The sequence below is a fragment of the Gopherus evgoodei genome, chromosome 7 (genome assembly GCF_007399415.2).
Source record: "Gopherus evgoodei ecotype Sinaloan lineage chromosome 7, rGopEvg1_v1.p, whole genome shotgun sequence".
NCBI classification, from domain to species: domain Eukaryota; kingdom Metazoa; phylum Chordata; order Testudines; family Testudinidae; genus Gopherus; species Gopherus evgoodei.
Window position 1 is genome coordinate 105,559,087 of NC_044328.1, and position 21,732 is coordinate 105,580,818.

General features: G+C 43.0%; 1 protein-coding gene across 1 annotated transcript in view; it reads right to left on the bottom strand.

The window, feature by feature from the left end:
* ARHGEF3 (Rho guanine nucleotide exchange factor 3) overlaps positions 1–21,732 on the bottom strand; it is a 261,653-nt gene that overhangs the window by 154,576 nt on the left and 85,345 nt on the right. The gene's annotated exons all lie outside the window — the stretch shown is intronic.

Sequence of the window (21,732 nt, forward strand, 5' to 3'; positions counted from 1 at the left end):
AGAGCAGAACTTCTGTCAGTTCCTTTGGGAACTAGACAATCTTCACTTGACTGGAGTTTGGAAAATAGTGATTGCACTGTATTAAGAAAACATTGTGTTACGGTACTAGTGTTTTTAACGTATCAGACAATACACCCAGGCTACCTCAGTGACACAGAATAGCAAACTTCAAATTTCAGACTTGTGACCCTCATCCTGCAAGATCTCCATGTGCACGTTCACCCCTCCCCCGCATTGACATCAGTAGAAGCTCTGCTTTTGAAGGGCTCACAAGATTAGGTCCCAGTCTCATGATCAGATCAGCAGATTACCTCCTTGAGAGTTTTTGCATCTGGATGCTAACAAGTTTCTTCTCAGGTAGGAAGAGAGAGGAGAAAGACTGTTTAAAAAACAGCAAAGAATCCTGTGGCACCTTATAGTCTGAGGCCATGTCTACATCTAAAATTTTGCAGCGCTGGTTGTTACAGCTGTATTAGTACAGCTGTATAGGGCCAGCGCTGCAGAGTGGCCACACTTACAGCAACCAGCGCTGCAAGTGGTGTTAGATGTGGCCACACTGCAGCGCTGTTGGGCGGCTTCAAGGGGGGTTCCGGGACCGAGAGAGCAAACCGGGAAAGGAAACCAGCTTCGCCGCGGTTTGCTCTCTCGGTCCCGGAGCCAGCCAGCAAACCGCAGGGAAGGAGACCTGCTTGCTCGGGGTTCCGGGACCGAGAGAGCAAACCGGGAACGCCGCGGTTTGCTCTCTCGGTCCCGGAGCCAGCCAGCAAACCGCGGGGAAGGAGACCTGCTTGCTCGGGGTTCCGGGACCGAGAGAGCAAACCGGGAACGCCGCGGTTTGCTCTCTCGGTCCCGGAGCCAGCCAGCAAACCGCAGGGAAGGAGACCTGCTTGCTCGGGGTTCCGGGACCGAGAGAGCAAACCGGGAATGCCGCGGTTTGCTCTCTCGGTCCCGGAGCCAGCCAGCAAACCGCGGGGAAGGAGACCTGCTTGCTCGGGGTTCCGGGACCGAGAGAGCAAACCGGGAACGCCGCGGTTTGCTCTCTCGGTCCCGGAGCCAGCCAGCAAACCGCGGGGAAGGAGACCTGCTTGCTCGGGGTTCCGGGACCGAGAGAGCAAACCGGGAAAGGAAACCAGCTTCGCCGCGGTTTGCTCTCTCGGTCCCGGAACCCCGAGCAAGCAGGTCTCCTTCCCCGCGGTTTGCTGGCTGGCTCCGGGAACGCGAGAGCAAACCGGGAAAGGAAACCAGCTTCGCCGCGGTTTGCTCTCTCGGTCCCGGAGCCAGCCAGCAAACCGCAGGGAAGGAGACCTGCTTGCTCGGGGTTCCGGGACCGAGAGAGCAAACCGGGAACGCCGCGGTTTGCTCTCTCGGTCCCGGAGCCAGCCAGCAAACCGCGGGGAAGGAGACCTGCTTGCTCGGGGTTCCGGGACCGAGAGAGCAAACCGCGGCGAAGCTGGTTTCCTTTCCCGGTTTGCTCTCTCGGTCCCGGAACCCCGAGCAAGCAGGTCTCCTTCCCCGCGGTTTGCTGGCTGGCTCTGGGACCGAGAGAGCAAACCGCGGCGTTCCCGGTTTGCTCTCTCGGTCCCGGAACCCCGAGCAAGCAGGTCTCCTTCCCCGCGGTTTGCTGGCTGGCTCCGGGACCGAGAGAGCAAACCGCGGCGTTCCCGGTTTGCTCTCTCGGTCCCGGAACCCCGAGCAAGCAGGTCTCCTTCCCTGCGGTTTGCTGGCTGGCTCCGGGACCGAGAGGGCAAACCGGGAAAGGAAACCAGCTTGATTACCAGAGGCTTCCTCCTTCCACGGAGGTCAAGAAAAGCGCTGGTGAGTGTCTACATTGCATTACCAGCGCTGGATCACCAGCGCTGGATCCTCTACACCCGAGACAAAACGGGAGTACGGCCAGCGCTGCAAAGAGGGAGTTGCAGCGCTGGTGATGCCCTGCAGATGTGGACACTCTCAAAGTTGCAGCGCTGTAACTCCCTCACCAGCGCTGCAACTTTCTGATGTAGACAAGCCCTAACAGATGTTTTGGAGCATGAGCTTTCGTGGGTGAATACCCACTTCCTCAGATGCATGTCTGTTAGTCTATAAGGTGCCACAGGATTCTTTTCTGCTTTTACAGATCCAGACTAACACGGCCACCCCTCTGATGTTTAAAAAACAATTCTCATCAATAAATCTCCAGGCTCTCTCAGCTCATGTACTATTATGTTATAAAAATTTCCAGTATTTGCATAAAATTACATGCATTGTCCCTCATTAACGTTTGGAAAATTGTCTCATTGTCTATCATTTAAAATCATATATCCTTTAAGCATACAACAGATAAATCCCTTGAGGAAATCTTTTGTCAAGTTATCTAAACACAGCCCCTAATTTTGCTCAGTGTGATTTGTATATGTATTTCTGTGTACTTTCTTTAGGTCACACAACCAATTGAATGCATACATGCAAAGGACATCGGCATGTAATTTATGTGAACAAATATCCACTGATCCTGCTGTTTTAATGACTCATCAAAAGGGAGGGAAAAGATCATGTCTTCTTGAAAAACACGTTTAATGTGAAATATTTTCTTGTTTTATATTCAAAGGCTAACTCAAAATCAAAAACATGAAGCTATCAGAAGTGAGTCAATGAAGCCACACCCACTATAACAGCTGAGTAATTGGCTCATTATATTTTTAATATTTTCATATTCTGATGAATATGACTTCGGGAATTTGGAGATGTTCTAAAGCATAATAATGTTAATATCCCAACTCTACAAATGTCTAAAATAAGGAGAACAGTGTGAGAACTTGGTTATGGCTAAACGTAATTAAATTTGCAGGAGTAAGACACACTTAATATGGCTGAACAAAAGTTAAAAATTGTTTTTAAAAGGCAGGCTCTTTGAACTATACTGTTTCTACTGATCATTTGATGAACAATAGGCAAATCATGTAACAAACAATATTTTGTTACCTCTGACAAACATCTTATTTTACAAAAAATTACTTTTAACAAGTGATATACTGCTTATTTCCCATGCCACCCATCTTCACTCCACTTATTTTAATTTCTTCTTATTTGCTCAGATCATCAGATACAGGCTTGTTTTTCAGAGCTTTATATACTTCTGACAGACAGGAATATATCAAAAAGAATTTGAGTTGGGCAGAAAGCTAAAGACCATTAAACTTTATTTCACATTTTAAGAAGATAAAAACTGACACATACTGGTAAAAGCGCCTCAGTTAACTGTAAGACCTTGATCTTTTATCAGCTTAAATGATAGGCTTCTGCTGAATGCAGAGGAAGGAGACAGGCTACGAAACCGCTAAACTGATATCAATCAGCAAAGAAGTCATTTGAAAATGAGAATCACCGCTTCATTTTCCTTTTGATGTATAGACAGATAAAAAATGGAAAGGTTAAAAAAATGCCATAGGGAGTTTTCTGACATTTAGGCCAAGACTTTCAAAAATGCCTAGTGATTTTAGTCACTTCAGTTTTGGGATGTCCAATTTGAAACATCTCAAAGGGGCCTTATTTCCAGGGAGTGATGTTCAGTACTTATGAAAAAATCAGGTCCCCTTGAGGTGTCTCAAGTTGTACATCTAGACATGGAGACACCCAAAAATCACTGGTCACTTTTGCACAGCCTGACCTTAATTTTAAGAAAAATATTTGTTAACAGACCTAAATACACACACACGCGCACGCTAAAAATCTTCCAACAACGTCAACTGCAAAGTGGATTGTGGAGAATAATTATTTACAGGAGCATGAACTATTGTAGCATTTTGCACACTAAAATGCAAGTTACTAACTGTGCAAAATTTCTCCCCCCCCCCCCCATTACCTTCTAAAAATCTTTTGACACTGTTAACGAGAGTTCCCTCAACCAAAAAATTTAGGAACATGCAAATATTTCCAAATTTTAAGTAAATCCTCCATGTGAACTTCATCTCAACAATTTTTCATCTTTGGGGTACAGTTTTATACATTACTGAACCAAAAGAAATACCAGTAGATTAAATTGCTTCTGTTACACAAATGAACCCTTGTGCTTGCTACACATCCCCCCAAGAATTATGCCTGATGCGTAGTTTCAGCCAAATCATAGTTACCCTGTTTGTTATTTGAACCAATGAAGTGGTGCAGGAAGAACTCTGCTCTGTGAAGTGCAGTTCTACTGTAGATCAGTGAACTGTAGATTTGCTCCCACTGAATAGTGCTGGCTAAAGATCAAACATCTTAAGGGTCTAGTGTTGCAAAATGAAAGATTATAAGAGGTCTAGATGTGGGCACAAATCAGTTTAATGCAGATAAAAGCAACCAAGATAGGCAGACTCCAGAAACAGGACAGAATGAGACTTTTCCTGACTGCAGTAGTATGGCAAAGTAACCTTAAAACACTGTTAAATGTAATGTATTCTCCTTGTTATTTTAAATTCTTATAGTCATTACTAGCTTTTCCTTGCATCAGATAGGCTGACGTAACTAAGTAAAATAATCAGGGAAGCTATTTTTAAAATATTTCTGTGATCCTCAAAAGAACAAACCTTTTTAAAAGTCTTATGAATTTTATAGGAGATAAATTGCAAAAAAACTGAAGCAGGCAGGCAGGGACTATAAAATCATTTCCTGGTAACACTCAGATTTCCTTATACCACCTCCTGGCGATCACAACATGTAAACACTTAACCTTGCTGTATCTGTGCTCCTTTATGTATTGATATAATACAAAAGAGATGAATATATGTCTATTACAAGGCCAAAGAGATAATCTGAAATTTTGCTGCATATACAGCCAGCAGCAAATTAAAATGAGAATATATAACTTTGATATAACCTAATTATACTATGCATTGTGGTTTTGTATTATTATATTACAATTATATGCCAGTTCTTAAATACTTCAAATGAAGTTCCAATATATTTCTTATGAAATTCAGTGTTACATTTTGGAAATGTATTGAAAGAGCTATTCTGCCTTGAAGACAAACAAACAAAAACACGTTTATAACTTCCAGTGCTGTTCCGTCATAGACTGATAGTATATGTCTCAGTGTTTGTGCACTGAAATTTTGTAGAATAAGCTATTGAAGCCAAAAGTGCATTTGCAGAATGTAGTTAAGTCTCAATTTTGCCTTGACACGTGAGGCATACTGATGTGTACACTGGCAAATTAGCTGCAGCAGCACATAAGTATATGCACATGCATATCAAAAGTTGAGAGGTCCCAATCCATCAGAAAACAGCCTCCAAGACATATGACTCAGCTCAAGGTAACTACACAGCAATGAAAAATACTCCTAAAAAAGAACGCATGGCGGTGTAATTGCAAACAAAGCTTTTCACTGCTACCCCTTTTCAAACAGTGAGGTTGTCCTTACCCAACTCAATCACTGAACACAGCAGAAAAATAAAAGAAAAGGAGGCTTCAGAAAGAAATATTAGACTATTATATCTTCAGTGCAAATGAAAAGTGTTGGATTAACAGTGCTGGATACTGTGAGTCTTCTGTACTGTCTCAGCCTGACATGGACTGATTATCTGAAGGGATAAAAGGGTAGTTCAGCCTCCACAGCCATATAATCTTTGGCAACTCTGACTGGAAGATTCAACAAAAAGACCAATATGTGTCTCTTCTGATGGCAGTTTTTGTTATACAAATATTCGTCCATTGGGAATTGGATTGAAATGACCAAATTGTTTCACATAGGTACTTTTCAAACAGACTACCACCATTCACTAGTTTCTGAATCAATACAGGCTGACAACACAGAACAAATTGTTATTTACCTACTCTGCAAAAGTCAATATAAGTCACCGCTCTTTATAAGTCACTGCTCTTGCATGTTTTCTGCACTAGTCAGCAAATGGCTTGCTATCTGTCAACCTGAGATCTCTGCATGTCATCAATGTCAATGAGCTCCAACAGCATCCACTTGACATTCAAGTTAGTCATTTTCCATGGGGACATCTTCCATATGTACTGCAGCAATGAAAGAAAATATGGCTTGAGCTCCCACATTGTATAAATGTGTACATGTGTGAAAGAAATGGGGAACAAAAGAACAAAATCAAATTTCAAGGGGCTAACACAACAAAAGTTTGAGCTCCAGAAGTGACAAATAGATAAAATCAAGATACACAAACTTATGAAGATTGCTCACCTGTCACCTGTGGAGCTAGAATTGCTGATGAGTGGAATGCAGCACTAGAACATTAGCTTTCTTTTTATAAAACTACTTAACACCAGCATTCCTGACAAATTCCCAGAAACATACTGCCCAAATAGCAGGCAAAAGTAGTTAATACACACTATCATGTTTAGTTGTGTGTTAGAGAGAGTCAGTGAAATGGAGAGATATGTATGGACTAATGGTCCAAGATCAAAATCCCTCTGAAGTCTTGGGCAAGATACTAAACTTCTGTGTCTTAGTTTCCTTACTTGTAAAATGAGGATAATACTTCCACAGACACACAGGTATGTGTTATTAATCTGTAAAGTGCTTCCATTGCTTGCTATATCTATATTTTAGGCAACCTACTGTCAGCTTGCATACATCTGGTGCTACTCGGACTTTCCAAAACAGCAGAAGAGTGAGAGTAAAGACACTCTAGCCTGTTTCACTGGAGCTATCCAAAACCCTGCAGCAAAGTGCAGAAACTGAAAAGAATTATGTCTATTTCACTTTACCACTACTTAGTAGAAGTATGGGCATTAGCAGAGGCAGGCACTGAAGCTATTAACAAAAGCCTGGAGAACATGAAAGTGCTGTGATTCATAGGATCCTCCTTACTGCAACCAGGAAGTTGGGAGATATGGATAGAGTAATGGAGACCTGCATCCCCAATCCCCCAGGACACAAGCCACTGGGATATGGTAGCAGAAAAGAGAGAGTGCTCCTTCTCAGGTGAGTAGAGGCTTCAGATGGAACCACCAAACCAGGTCCAGGAAAAGCACTCTAATAAGAATCCCAGCTTCTTTCCTTTTCCCAGAATCTGGGGGAACTGACCTTGTTTGGTGGGGCGGGGGGAACCTATCATCTTTCATATTGTCCACTGGCTAGTAGGAGTCTGACACATTATGTTAACCCTGGATATTCAATAAAGTCACCTTGAAAGTTTTTGTTCATCATTTCACAAGACATTACAATTCAGTTAAATATAAATGAAGTATCTATTTCTATAGGTTATCTTGCCTGCTTTTTTGTAAATTTTGAAGTTATAATTCACTTGAAACAGAGTGTAATATATGAAAGCTAACAAAATAAGCAAGGCAGTTCAGTATAAGAATCAAGCTGAAAAGCAGTTTAAACTTGAAATAACTTGGCTTTCATGTTATCAACAAAGGTTTAGCAACTCTCAATAACCACAAAATAGTACAGCTAGGTAATAAAAGCATATAAAAAACAAGGGAAATGTGGGAGGGCCATAAGTGACAGCATGTTGATTTCTCTTCTGCTTTTATTAGCTTTATAAGTGGACTCTTTCAGCAACACTTTTGAAGAGGATATTGATTTATGGAATGATAAACCTAATTTTTTCAGTATTAAGTGTTCATTTTGTATACATTTACTAGGCTTCTAAGTTTACTTTTAAGGCAAATTCCAGATTCAAATATTCCAAAATCAGAAGAGACTATTGTGATCTTCTAATCTGACCTCCTGTATAACACAGGCCAAAGAACTTCCCCAAAATAATTCTTAGATCAGACCTTAAAGAAAAATCAAATCTTGATTTTAAAATTGTGACGGAGCAATCACCACAACCATGGTACATTGTTCTCAATGTTAATAATTAACACCTTATATCTAGTCTGAATTTGTCAAGCTTCAATTTCCAGTGTTGGATCATGTTACACCTTTCTGATAGACTGAGGAGCTCATTATTAAATATTTGCTCCCCATTTATATATTTATAGTCTGTAATTAAGTCACCCTTTAACCTTCTTTGTTAAGATAAATAGATTGAGCTCCTTGAGTCTGTCACTACAAGGCAGGTTTTCTGATCCTTTAATCATTCCTGTGGCTCTTCTCTGAACTCTCTTCCAAATTATCAACGTCCTTCTTGAATTGTGGACAGAGTATTCCAGCAGGGGTAGCACTAGTGCCAAATATAGAGGTCAAATAACCTTTGTACTCCTACTCAAGATCTTATGAGGAGTAACATTCTTACCTACCCACTCACAAAATCCAGTACTTAAAAATATTATTTTTCTTGAACTGTTTCCTTCAAAAGCCCAGCTCTCTTGGGAATAAGCTTCTAGCAAACATGGAAGATATCTAAAGTCCACCTACCCTCTCCTCAACTGTTTTTAACAATGAATGCAAAAATAGAAAGTTTGGGATAATTTCAATTTACATTCAAAATTATTCTCAGATTTTTGCTCTGAATTTTTCATTTTAATCAAAAGCCATGTCAAACAAACCTAAATCCTCTATCTTGACTTTTATGAAGCCGTAATGGCCAGCGACTGATCAGCCTACCTGAGCAATCACCTCACTTCCCATGCAATGCTCCCACAACTGTGGTCAGCTGGTGTTTCCGACCTGGATCCCCCTTATTATAAACCAGGCAGTACAGTGTCTGACAGGGGTCTGAGACGCTGGAATTTGTTTGCCCTGTCCCAGTCCAAAATAGCCTGAATTTGGTGGCCTTCCAGGCACATTGCAAAACATATTTTGTTTGATAGGTTTTTGAGTTGTCTGAGAGTATTCATCTGGTAATGATGAAGAGTTGGGAAAGCTTTTGTAGGTGTCTGAGTTTCTACTGAAATTATTATTTATTTATATTACTGTGTGTCTATGACCCCTAGTCAGAGATCAAGAAATGATTGTGTTTGGCGCTGTGCAAACACAGAACTAAAAGATGGTCCCCACCCCAAAAAACTTGCAAGCTAAGACAAGAGACAACAGGTTGATACAGATAAATTGATGGGGGTGTACAATGAAAGAATGAGATAGTATTGGTCAACATGATAGGCATTGGTCTCAGTACACCAGTGGCCTAATGGTTGTCAAGATTTTTGTAGGCATCACAGCAGAGGATAGTTTTGAAGAGGATTTGAAGGAGGATACTGAGATAGTTTTGCAAATGTTTATGGAGAGCTCCTTCTAAGCATGAAGGGTAACATGGGAAAAAAGTGTACTCCTGAGAGAATTCTGTGCCACTGCACATGCGCAGAATTTATGTCCCCCCTCCAGATTTCTTTGCTTCCCAACAGAAAAATGACTTTCTGATTGGGAAATTCTCCCACCAAGCCTCAACCACCCTACACTTAGAACTCCCCTGATGAGTGCCACTCCCCCTGCACCTGGACCACCCTGATGAGCCACCCACACCCAGATCCTCACCCCACTGAGCCCCAACCAGCTGCATCTGGAGTCCCACTCCACTAAGCCTCACTCCCTCAGCATCTGGACCCATATTGAGCCCCCCACACCTGGACGCCCCTGCGGAGCTCTATCCCTCCGATATCCAGACATACACACCCCCACTGAGCCCCAACTACCTTCACCTGGACCCCCCTGCAGAGTCCCATTACCATTGCATCCAGAACCCCCCAATAAACCCCTGTGCATCCAGATCCACCCGTACCTGGATCCCCCACTGAGCCACTCGGACCCTGACTGCCCCACTCAAAACCCTTTCAACCTACACCTGGATCCCCCCCACCCCATACTTGGATCCTGCCTGCCCACACTTGATGCACCTGGCATGGAGAGGCAGGGCCCTGGAGTGTTTCTGGGACAGGCCCAATCCTTGTGCTGTGTCAGGGTTGGGTGCAGCTTCACCATCGAGTCCATGTCAAAGGGGGAGCTGCACAGTGATCTCCAACCTCTGTGCAGCCAGTGGCATGTGCTCCCCAATGCCATGTTGGAGCTTCCACCTTTAATTGACAAATTTTAAAATACTGCGTGCAAAATATGGAGGAGGCTGTACACAACTTCTCTCCCAGTTAGAAATCACATAAAATGGGTTATATTATGAACCAGAAATAAATGTATTAACTATAACAGGTGTATTTTAAGTAGTTAAGGAGGTAGCAGACAGAACAAGGCAGATTACTAAGAAAAAAACCAGAGCACGCAAACTAAGCTTAATACAGTAAGGAAACTTAGTGCTCAAAAACACACGGTTGCAGCACTTTTTAAAAAAGCACCCCAATGAGAGGCATACAGCTTTCTGTGCCGTGGCTACAGCGCTGCGATGCCAGCGTAGATACTGTGGTTGATTACAGCACTGCGATTGGCCTACAGGAGGTGTCCCACAATGCCTGTTCTTGCCTCTCTGTTCATCAGTTTGAACTCTACTGCCATGCCCTCAGGTGACTAACCATCATCCCCCATCCCGTAAATTCCTTTGGCATTTTGAAAGTCCCCTTCCTGTTTGCTCGGTGACATGTGCAGTGGTCTCAGCGCATCCTTCCAGCTGGCCATGTCTGCTCCACGCACCAGGCGATCCCCTGCTTGGAGCAATGCTGAGCTGGTGGACCTCATCAGCATTTGGGAAGAGGAGGCTGTACAGTCCCAGCTGCACTCCAGCCATAGGAATTATGATACCTATGGACAGATTTCACAATGCATGACAGAAAGGGGCCAGGACCAGGACACACTTCACTGCAGGGTCAAAGTGAAGGAGCTGCGGAATACCTACCACAAGGCACGCAAGGCAAAACACAGTTCCGGTGCTGCGCCCACAAGCTGCCAGTTCTACAAAGAGCTGGACGCGATACTCAGCAGTGACCCTACCACCACTGTGAAGACTTTGGTGGCTTGCGTGCCAGTCGAGAATGGACTGAGCCAGGAGGAGGAAATCTTGAACGAGGACGTGGAGGGGGAGGGGGACCCAGAGGCAGTGGATGTATTACAGGTCAGAGATGCACGCAGCCAGGAGCTCTTTTCTACTCTGGAGGAGACTAGCCACTCACAGCTATCAGATGTTGGTGAAGCGCAAACAGGAGAGGAGGCCCCTGATAAGTGGATTTAAAGCGAGTTGTTGGGGGTAGGAGGGTTGCAGAAAGCAAGATTGTCTCCCACTGCATGCCTAATCTGAATGTCAGATCAGGCTGTTGATTGACTTCCTCACTTCTCCGAAATCTGCCTCAGAGATCTCCAGGAAACTCTCATGAAGAGACTAGGCAATCCACTGTCGCAGGTTCTTTGGCAGAGCTCGTCTGTTGCCTCATTAATTGTAACTTTCCCATGCCATGTGCTGTCACAGAGGGGACGACCATTGCTGCACACAGGTGAGCCACATAGGGGCCAGAGCAGAAGCTGCAGTCTTGGATAAGACCCTCCCTCGATCTCCTGCTCACCCTCAGCAGCAAGATATCTTTCATAATGATCGCATCCTGTGGAAAGTGTGGGGACAGGAATGACTATCAAGCCCTCTCTACAGTGTTGTCTCTCCCCAAAAGCCACGTGCCCAGTGTACTGCAGGGTCCAGGAAGAGTGATTTACCCTGCCCCTGTGGCTACTCACCATTTTGGGGGTCTTGTGGTTTACCTGAGGTCAGCCAGTTAGTGACAGGTGCGAGACTACTGGCTGTGTTTTAAATCACTGAATCGGTGTTCTGTGTGTTGCAAACATTACTGCTTCTGTAAAATGTTGCATTTAAACTTCCGAGTTGACCTTGGGAGCCTAGCCTCCCTCTTTGTTATCGGTGGCTGAACGGCTGTGCAGAATTAGAAAGCAGCCAAGAACTAAGAAGGACTTTCTGTGTGATATTACGATGTACTCCGCCGCTGAGAAACAGGAATTGAAGGAGTGATGGGACAGCAAAAAGAGGGATCGAAAGGAGAATGCGGCATGCCAGAATGAAGCCACGGAGCAGCTCTTGAACATTATAGAGTGCCAGCAGACATGCGCCAGGTGATACTAGCTCTGCAAACCGAGAAGCTCCATGCCTGCCCTCCCCTGCTGTCGCTGTCACAAAGCTCTTTCTCATGCTCCCCCCAAGACAACCTGGCCCTAGTCTATACCCACGGCATTCCACTCCTCCCACGTCACAATCCAGCACTGCAGACTCCCACTATCCACTGCACTCAACACCCATCCCTCTGCAGTTTGGCTCTGCTGAAGTACAGTACTCACTGCATTGTACTGTAAAGGAGAAGGCTGGATCTGATCCCTAAACATACACAAATCTTTAGCGGTCCCAGGACCCAACCTCTTCCTGGGGCTTTCCCTTCCCCCATCCCTCTCACTGCTGATGGTTTTTTTTTGTTTTTTGTTTTTTGTTTTGGTTTGACTCTCTTCTACAGTTTTATTTTTTAAATAAAAGAATTGTGTGGGTTTGAAAGCAATCTTTATTCTGTTAATTGAAAGCAAACAGAGCCCTGCAAAGCAACAGACAATTATGTTAAACCTTCACATTGCATCGTCTGCACCAATCACAATCACCTCCTAGCATTACAAGCACTGCACTCTCAAGCACAGCAACAAATACTAGTGGCTTTCAGCTTCAAATTGATGCTTCAAGGCATCCCTGATCCTTATGGCCCTGCGCTGCACCCTACCAATAGCCTTGGCCTCTGGCTGTTCAAACTTGGCCTCCAGGTGCTGAGCCTCTGCGGTCCAGCTCTGAGTGAATCTTTCACCCTTCCCTTCACAAATATTATGGAGCATATAGTATGTGGCTATAAGCATAGGAATATTGTCATCAGCCAGGTCCAGCTTCCCAAAGAGGCAGTGCCAACGGGCTTTTAAATGGCCCAAAGCACACTCAACAGTCATTCTGCACTTGCTCAGCCTGTTGTTGAACCGCTCCTTGCTGCTGGCAAGTTGCCCCATGTATGGCTTCATAAGCCATGGCACTGAAGGGTAGGAAGGGTCTCCCACGATCACTATGGGCATTTCGACTTCCCCTAAGGCGATCTTCTGGTCCAGGAAGAAAGTCTCTGCTTACACCTTCCTGAACAGGCCAGCGTTCCAAAAGATGTGTGCATCATGCATCTTTCTGGACTGGCATGCGTTCATGTCTGTGAAACGCCCACGGTGATCCACAAGTGCCTGGAGAACAATTGAGAAATATTCCTTGCGATTAATGTACTCAGTGGCTAGGCGGTCTGGTGCCAGAATTTGAATATGCATGCTATCTATTGTCCCTCCAGAGTTAGGGAGGCCCATTTGTGAAAAGCCATCCACATCACGCATGTTGTAAAGAGTCACAGTCTTTCGGAGCAGCAGGCGATTAATGGCCCTGCACACTTCCGTCAACACAAGTCCAATGGTAGACTTTCCCGCTCCAAACTGATTAGCAACCGATCGGTAGCAGTATGGAGTAGCCAGCTTCCACAGTGCAATCTCTACACGCTTCTCCAACAGCAGGGCAGCTCTCATTCTCATGTCCTTGCGCTGTAGGGCTGGGGAGAGCTCATCACACAGTCCCATGAATGGGCTTTCCTCATCCGAAAGTTCTGCAGCCAGTGCTCGTCATCCCAGACATGCATCACAATGTGATCCCACTACTCACGGCTTGTTTCCCGAGCCCCAAAATGGCCTTCCACTGTGGTCAGCACCTCCGTGAATGCCACAAGCAATCTCGTGTCATAGCTAGTATGTGTGGTGAGATCAACGGCACGCTCCTCTTGCCTTGTAGTTTAAGGAATAACTCCACTGCCCCTCATGATGTGCCAGTCAGAGAAAGCAGCATACTGGTTAACAGTTTGGGATCCATTCCAGCAGGCTGCGTGCCTTACACAAACCACTGAAAGATGGTGCCAAAAGCAGACGGAAGCACAGGGATTACCGGGATGCAAAGCAATGCATCATGGGGCATTGGGAAAAGACCCAGGATGCTCTGCGATGCCCTCCATCTTCCCACAATTCTTACCATCAGAAGAGCTCCCCAGAGTGGAACACTCCAAATACTGCTCCAAGTGTTGCAAGTGCGAACACGCTATTGCGCAGGCAGCTGACAGCTGTTTCCTTCTCTGAGCAGCATTGTAACTTCCGGCGCTGTAACTCTGCCAGGGTAAACATGCCCTTACTTGTTTCCAACAGTCATCTTGGGTGGGGTAGCAGGGAGAACTGACAGCCAGGATTATCTCACTCCCCAGCCTTAAATAGAATTTACATAAGGCAGGAGTCCTTTGTTTCCTAGTGTGATCCCCCTTCCTTTACAGTGGAAAGTTACAAGAAGTCCCAAGATAATGTTTTAATATCAGGTGACAAGACCACCTGACTCTGTAGGGCCCTTGCGGCCACTCTTCACAGGCTGACCCACATGTTCACAGGAAGACTAAGTTCTTTTACAGTCCATTGTCTTTGTTGATGGGCCATCTACCCTGTCTGGATTTTCCATTGTTGTACCTGAAGTGCTGGCAGTGGGAGTCACTCAAAGTAGCATAATTGAAATACAGATACATAGTCAATATTCCTAATTTCAGATACAGAAATGATACATGCATACAAATAGAATAATAGCATTCAGTAAATCATAACCTTTCCAATGATATCTCACATGAGCCATCTTGCATAAAGTATATCTAAATTATGGCATATTCATATCATAAGCATATTTTCATAAATAATATGGAATGATACATCACAATTAGGTTCACACAGTGCCTAATACAATGAGGCAGAAGCCTCTAGATGCTCCTGTGACAGGTTGGATCACAGAACCCCCACTTGGGAGCTGCCAACTGATGTGCCAAGACTACTTCTGTCCCTGCTTTCCTGCTTAGGACTTCAGTGCCCTGCCTGGTTTAAGCCAGACTCGCTAGCCTGCTGCAAACCCAGACTCAGGTCTGAATCACGTCCCCTAACAGCTGTAGGCTTACCTGAAAGAGATAACAGAAGTGTTCCAGCCTTTAACACTCAGATGCCCAACTCCCAATGGAGTCTAAATCCAAATAAATCAATTTTACCTTGTATAAATCTTATACAGGGTAAACTCGTAAACTGTTCGCCCTCTATAACACTTATAGAGAGATATGCACAGCTGTTTGTATGTTAATACATACTCTGGGTTAATTAATTAATTAATAAGTAAAAAGTGATTTTATTAAATCCAGAAAGTAGGATTTAAGTGGTTCCAAGTAGTAACAGACAGAACAAAGTAAAGTCACCAGCAAAATAAAATAAAACACGCAAATCTATGTCTAATCACACTGAATACAGATAATCTCACCCTCAGAGGTGCTTCAGTAAGTTTTTCCTCAAACTGGACACCTTCCAGGCCTGGACACAATTCTTTCCCCTGGTACAGCTCTTGTTCCAGCTCAGGTAGTAGCTAGGGGATTCCTCATGATTGCTCCTCCTCTTCGTTCTGTCCCACCCACTTATATATCTTTTTCATAAGGCGGGAATTCTCTGTCCCTCTCTGGGTTCCCACCCCCTCCATCTCAATGGAAAGACACCAGGTTAAAGATGGATTCCAGTTCTGGTGACATGATTACATGTCTCTGCAAGACTTCATTACCCACTTGCTAGCACACATGTATACAGGAAGACTTACAGGTAAAACAGAGCCATCTGCAGTCAATTATCCTGGTTATTGGGAGTCATCAAGATTTCAAACCACCATTAACGGCCCACACTTCGCATAAATTACAACAGGCCCTCAGAGTTATATTTCATATTTCTAGTTTCAGATACAAGAGTGGTACATTTATACAAATAGGATGATCACATTCAGTAGATTATAAGCTTTTGTAATGATACCTTACAAGAGACCTTTTGCATGAAGCATATTCCAGTTACATTATATTCACTCAATAGCACATTTTTATAAAATCATATAGACTGCAACGTCACAGCTACCACAATAAAAATTAATTATTATTATTATTAATAATAATAAAGATTTTGCTGTTATATCTTCTAAGGGGAACAGTTAATTGGATTTAGGCAGGAGCTCACATATTTTCAGGCTGTGTGTTCCCTAATGCACAGAAGAATCTTTTCCTCATTGTGCTTTCTTGGGATGAGAGTTAAGCCTATTTAAAACATGGTATATCCTCAGACTGGGATGTCTGAGAATGGGCCCTGATTCAAGGATGTCTTTATGCTTGGGGTGAATAAGAGGCATAAACCAAAGCACCAAGAAACTCCACAAAACACTTTCAGCCCCTGAAATTCTCAGGGAAAGACTACATTTTATCTGCCCTCCCTGTCAGCTTTATGAGCACCTGCTGAGTGCTCCTTTGGATTTCCTTTTCTGTTCTGGTCCTTACAGCATTATGTTGAGTATTCTGTCACAGTAAGATGAGTCTTCCTCAAAAGGGAACCTGTGGAACTTCCCACGGAGAGGCAGCGGTATTTGCAACACATAAACGCTTCTGAAGTGTTTCTGCAAATGGTGCACTTGCCGCTTTTTAAAAATGTATTTTCCATGATGAATAAAGTTTCCCCTCTAATTCCTTTTGATTAAAAAATTCACTGTGTAGTAATAGCATTAAGCAGAAGCCACGAAGTCTGAAACTGGCCTGAGACGGGAAGAAACAATTGAACTGGAGAATGGAAAAGGCAGTTCGAGAAGTGAAGAGACAAACTTTGGAAGTGCCTAAATTGTGATTGACCAGTGACATCAATGGATTGAATGGGTCTTATTTATAATGGTGGCACTGGCAACTAAGTCATCAAACTTTTTCAATTTGGTAAGAAAGGCAAGGTGGGTGTTAATATTGCATCTTTAAACAGGCTTCAGTAACACCAGTGTTCCTCCGACACATCCCTGACTACCAGTTTTTCTAATATATAATTATAAGTCTAAAAATAGGTTATAACACATTGTTACTAAGCTAAGTCATAAGAAAGTTTACATTTGCAAACCAAGAAGAATCAAGTTCAACTTTTAAATGACCTGTATTTGAGTCATTTTATTAGTTTTAACCATTACAATGCAAGTTCCTGAAACAAAGTCACAGTGGTGGAATTAGTCATGACAAAGTCTTACCACACAATGTTCTTAAAGAGTAGCCGTCAAAGGGAAAAAAACAAACACACACCAAGAAATGGACAGAGTTCAGTTGGAGTTAAACTGAAGAGAGGTCAAGTTCATCTGCTATTGAACAAAGAAAATAGCAGTAACAACAGTGGGAGCTGTTACACCCTATCTATAATTAAAGACAGGAAATCTGTTATATAACAGAACATAGCACTTAAAATGGGAGGGTGTCATCTAGATGTATCTGCTGTATCCCATGTTGCTTCAAAAGGTTAGTATACTTTGTATGTGCAAAATAGAGGGGGTGACAGGTTTATAGCATGTATGGAACATTTTTACTATAAATAACAAGCCACACCCAAGACAAAAGTAAATCTAATTACAAAGCATATTAAAAGCTTTTTTAAAAGTTCATGAGATTGTTACAAGCAATGTCTGTGGAAGAGAAAACTGATGAAGTGGGTTTTAGCCCACAAAAACTTATGTCCAAATACATTTGTTAGTCTCTAAGGTGCCACAAGTACTCCTCATTCTTTTCACCCAAAACAGATAATGCAACATACCAAGACAACCTTCTGAACAGGATAGAAGACAATACTTTATTCTTTATGAACAGAACTAAAAGAAAATTACTACATCAAGTAACTGAGTATCAGTGAAACAAGAGGCTATCCCTATGTTTTCATATGTAGTTTATATTCATATTTGTATAACAGTGGCTCTATGTACCCCAATTATATCAGGGCTCCATTGTGCTAGGCACTGTACAAACACATAACAAAAGATAATTCCAGCTCTGATGTGCTTACAGTCTAAAAGGCCTTTTATACTTATAAAAGAACTCGGATGTAATTAATGAACATCTGTAATTAGATCAACATGATTTGATAGGGAAGAGTCAACATGGTTTTTGTAAAGGGAAATCATGCCTCGCCAATATACTAGAATTCTTTGAGGGAGTCACCAACCATGTGGGCAAGGGTGATCCAATGGTTATATTGTACTTAGATTTTCAAAAACCTTGGACAAAGTCCCTCACCAAAGCCTCTTAACCAAAGTAAACAGTCATTGGATAAGAGGGAAGGTCCTCTTATGGATCGGTAACTGCTTAAACGACAGGAAACAAAGGGTAGAAATAAATGGTCAGTTTTCAAAATGGAGAGAGGTAAACAGTGGTGTCCCCCAGGGGTCTGTACTGGGACCAGTCCTATTCAACATATTCATAAATGATCTGGAAAAAGGAGTAAACAGTGAGGTAGCAAAATTTGCAGATACTATTTAAGATAGTTAAGTCCAAAGCAGATTGTGAAGAGTTACAAAGAGATCCCATAAAACTGTGTGACTGGGCAATAAAATGGCAGATGAAATTCAATGTTGGTAATGCACATTGGAAAACATAATCCCAACTATACATATAAAATAATGGGGTCTAAATTAGCTGTTACCATGCAAGAAAAAGATATTGGAGTCATTCTGGATAGTTCTCTGAAAACATCAACTCAGTATGCAGCAGCAGTCAGAAAAGTGAACAGAATGTTGGGAATCATTAAGAAAGGGACAGATAAAAAGACAGAATATATCATATTGCCTCTACAGAAATCCATAGTACACTCACATCTTGAATACTGTGTGCAGATGTGGTCGCCTCATCTCAAAAAGATAAATTGGAATAGGAAAAAGTCAGAAAAGGGCAACAAAAATGATCAGGGGTATGGAGCAGCTTCCATATGAGGAGAGATTAATAAGACTGGGACTTTTCAGCTTGGAAAAAAGATGACTAAGAGGGGTTATGATAAAGGTTTATAAAATCATAACTGGTGTGGAGAAAGTAAATAAGGAAGTGTTATTTATTCTTCTGATAACACAAGAACTAGGGGTCACCAAATGAAATTAATAGGCAGCAAGTCTAAAACAAACAAAAGGAAGTATTTCTTCACACAACACATAGCCTCTGGAACTCTTCACCAGAGGATGTTATGAAGGCCAAGAATAGAATCTGGTTCAAAAAAGAACTGGATAAATTAATGGAAGATAGGCCTATCAATGGCTATTAGGCAGGACAGGCAGAGATGCAAAACCATGCTCTGAAGTGTTCCTAGCCAGGGGCGGCAAGTTATATGGGCCCATGGGGCCCGTGCTCCAACATTCAGGGCCCAGGACCTGGACCTGCCTGCTGCCCCCTTGCACCTCCCCCTGGAGCATCCCCTGGTCCTGCCTGCTGCTCCTGCATGCCTCCCCCAGAGCATCCCTGCCAGCACTCTGGGCAGTGTGCAGCTGCTCTGCCGCTCTGCACTGCACTCCCTTGCCAGTCGCTGCTGGCTACAACAAAGGGAGGAGCACCAGCAGCGGCTGCTGAGCCTGTGGACGGAGAAGGGGCAGAGGCCCCCGCCCGCAGTACTCACTGGGAGATGATTCCAACTCCAAGGGGGCTTCCTGGAGTCTGGACCTGAGCAGCTGGGGCTTGAGTGAGTGTCAGACCGATGACACCCTGTCCCCATCCCGACCACAAACACCACCAAACTTGGCAAGAGGCAGCTCCATCCCCCCCACCCCCCCAGTGAGGCTATGGTGAGGAGCAGAACAGGGGAGGAGGCGCACATGTGATGGCAGCTCCCTCTCCCCCTCCACAGGGGATGAGAGGGGGCTTCCTGGACCTGAGCAGCTGTAGCTTGGATGAGTATCATGACACTCTGCCCCCACTCTCCCCCACAGTCACTGCTCCAGCCCCACACTGGGCAAGGGGCAGCCCCCTCCCCCACCGAACAACGACAAAAAATGTTTGCTGCCTCCTGAAGAACATTACAAAAGAAGGGGCTACCTTTTGTTTTAATTTTAGAAAGTATTTGCTTTTGAGAGTTATTGATCCAAGAGTGCTTGGTTGTTTCCGTATTCAAAAGAGTATTAATAAAGTTGATATTCTTAGTTAAATAATTTTTTCTTACAATAGTGATAGAGAAACTGTTAAACACTTACTGCTTCCAGTCCATTTCTACATTATTCTAAAAATATATATCAGCTTACAAGGCAGTTGTGTGTGGGGAGGGTGAGACTTGGACCTGTTCTGGGCACCACCAAAAATTATACAAACCTGCTTCCCCTGTCCCTAGCCTCTGTTTGGCAGAAACTGGGAATGGGCGATGGGGGATGAATCACCTGATGATTACCTATTCTGTTCATTCCCTCTTAAAACCCCTGGTATTAGCCACTGTCGGAAGACAGGATACTGGGCTAGATGGACCATTGGTCTGAGCCATTATGGCCGGTTTTATGTTTTGAACCTGGAAACAATACTTTTACTGGGCTATGGAGTAACTGTGTGTGTTAGGTTCATTAATGGTTTTATGTACTTAATTCTTAGATGCATTAAGATGCCGTTAAAAAAACCCTTCATAAACAAACATTGACAGGCAGCATTCACTGATAATACTACAGACACCTCAGCATTGTAGAACTCTTTAGTTATCAGTAACAATTACAATCAATTTTATGTGCTATTTTGGCTATTAGATGCATAATAAATTACTGTAAGACAAAGGGTTTAAAGATTATTCTTTATCTCAATAGACCAAAGCAGTTACAAAGATTCTATGAAAGGAAAAAGGATCTTACTGGCTGATTAATCACAGATTTGAACAGTAAATGTGTTTGCAAACTAACAATATTCTGCTCAGACTTAAAAAAATGTCCTGGCTGAAGGTAATTATTCATATCAGACTTTGTTGGGTGCAGTGGGATTATCATGGTAACTAAAATGTGTTGAATGAACACATCAGTTTGGAATTATGTATTATTAATTTCAACATTGTCTGTAATTTGTCATGGTGAACTGCTTTTTTTTTCAGTGTATATATTTAAAAAGTACAGCTAATCTGTGTTTTCGAACTGTAGTTGGAACTGACTTTGCTATCCACTTACGCAAATGCCACACAATGAACTTCTGATAGCATCTCCCCGCATTTGCCAACATAAACCTTTCTGTTCCAGTAGAAATCAGTCTAGTGAGTAATCAACAATACATCTATTAGATTGTTCAACAACAAAAACGAACAACAAATTAAAAAAATTAAAACTCCTTCCATAGATTAAGGCAGATATCAAAACCCGTACTTTTCTAAATAAAAACTAGTCTCTAGTTTATCTATGTACTGCAACCATAGCTCTAATCACCAGGTCTGTAAACAGTTTGTTGTGCAAGGCAGATTTGTAACCATCGTCTCTATTACAGTTACCTTGTAAACACAAGCATGCAATGACCCATTTGTTCTGCCCAAAGGGAAATTCAGGTTATCAGAAATAAGGAAGACAAAGTCGTTCTTCCAAAACAGCCTAGTGCTCTTTAAAATGTTTCCTCGGTTCCATTTTGCAGTTACGTGATGCACCTAATTAGCATATGTGGGTGGTAGAGAGATAGAGAGTTTGTTTGGCTTCTTCCATCACAAGATCAAAGGACCATGTGCATTCTGTCTGCTAGCAAAAATGAAAAACAATCCTCTAGGTCCCACTGATCTGTCTCTTTCAATAATCACTGATAAAGCTTCTCCACACTACATGAAACTCCAGCTCTGTGCTGGACCCTAAGTGCAGAGCACATCTCCCTAAGAGTTCTTAAATGTCAGTGCAGGTCTTATTTTACGCCTACTCTGTTTAAAAAAAAAAAAAAAAAAAAAGCATGTTCATAACTCAGGTTAGCTAACCAGGATTAAAATAGAAACAAAGACCCAGAAACTCATCTTTTAACTTGAGTTAGCAGCTCAAGTTAAAGCGTACAGGGGAGCTGCTAATTATTAATTATTCCGCTATAGTTATGTTGGTCAATTTCCCTGTGTAGACAAATCCTAAAGG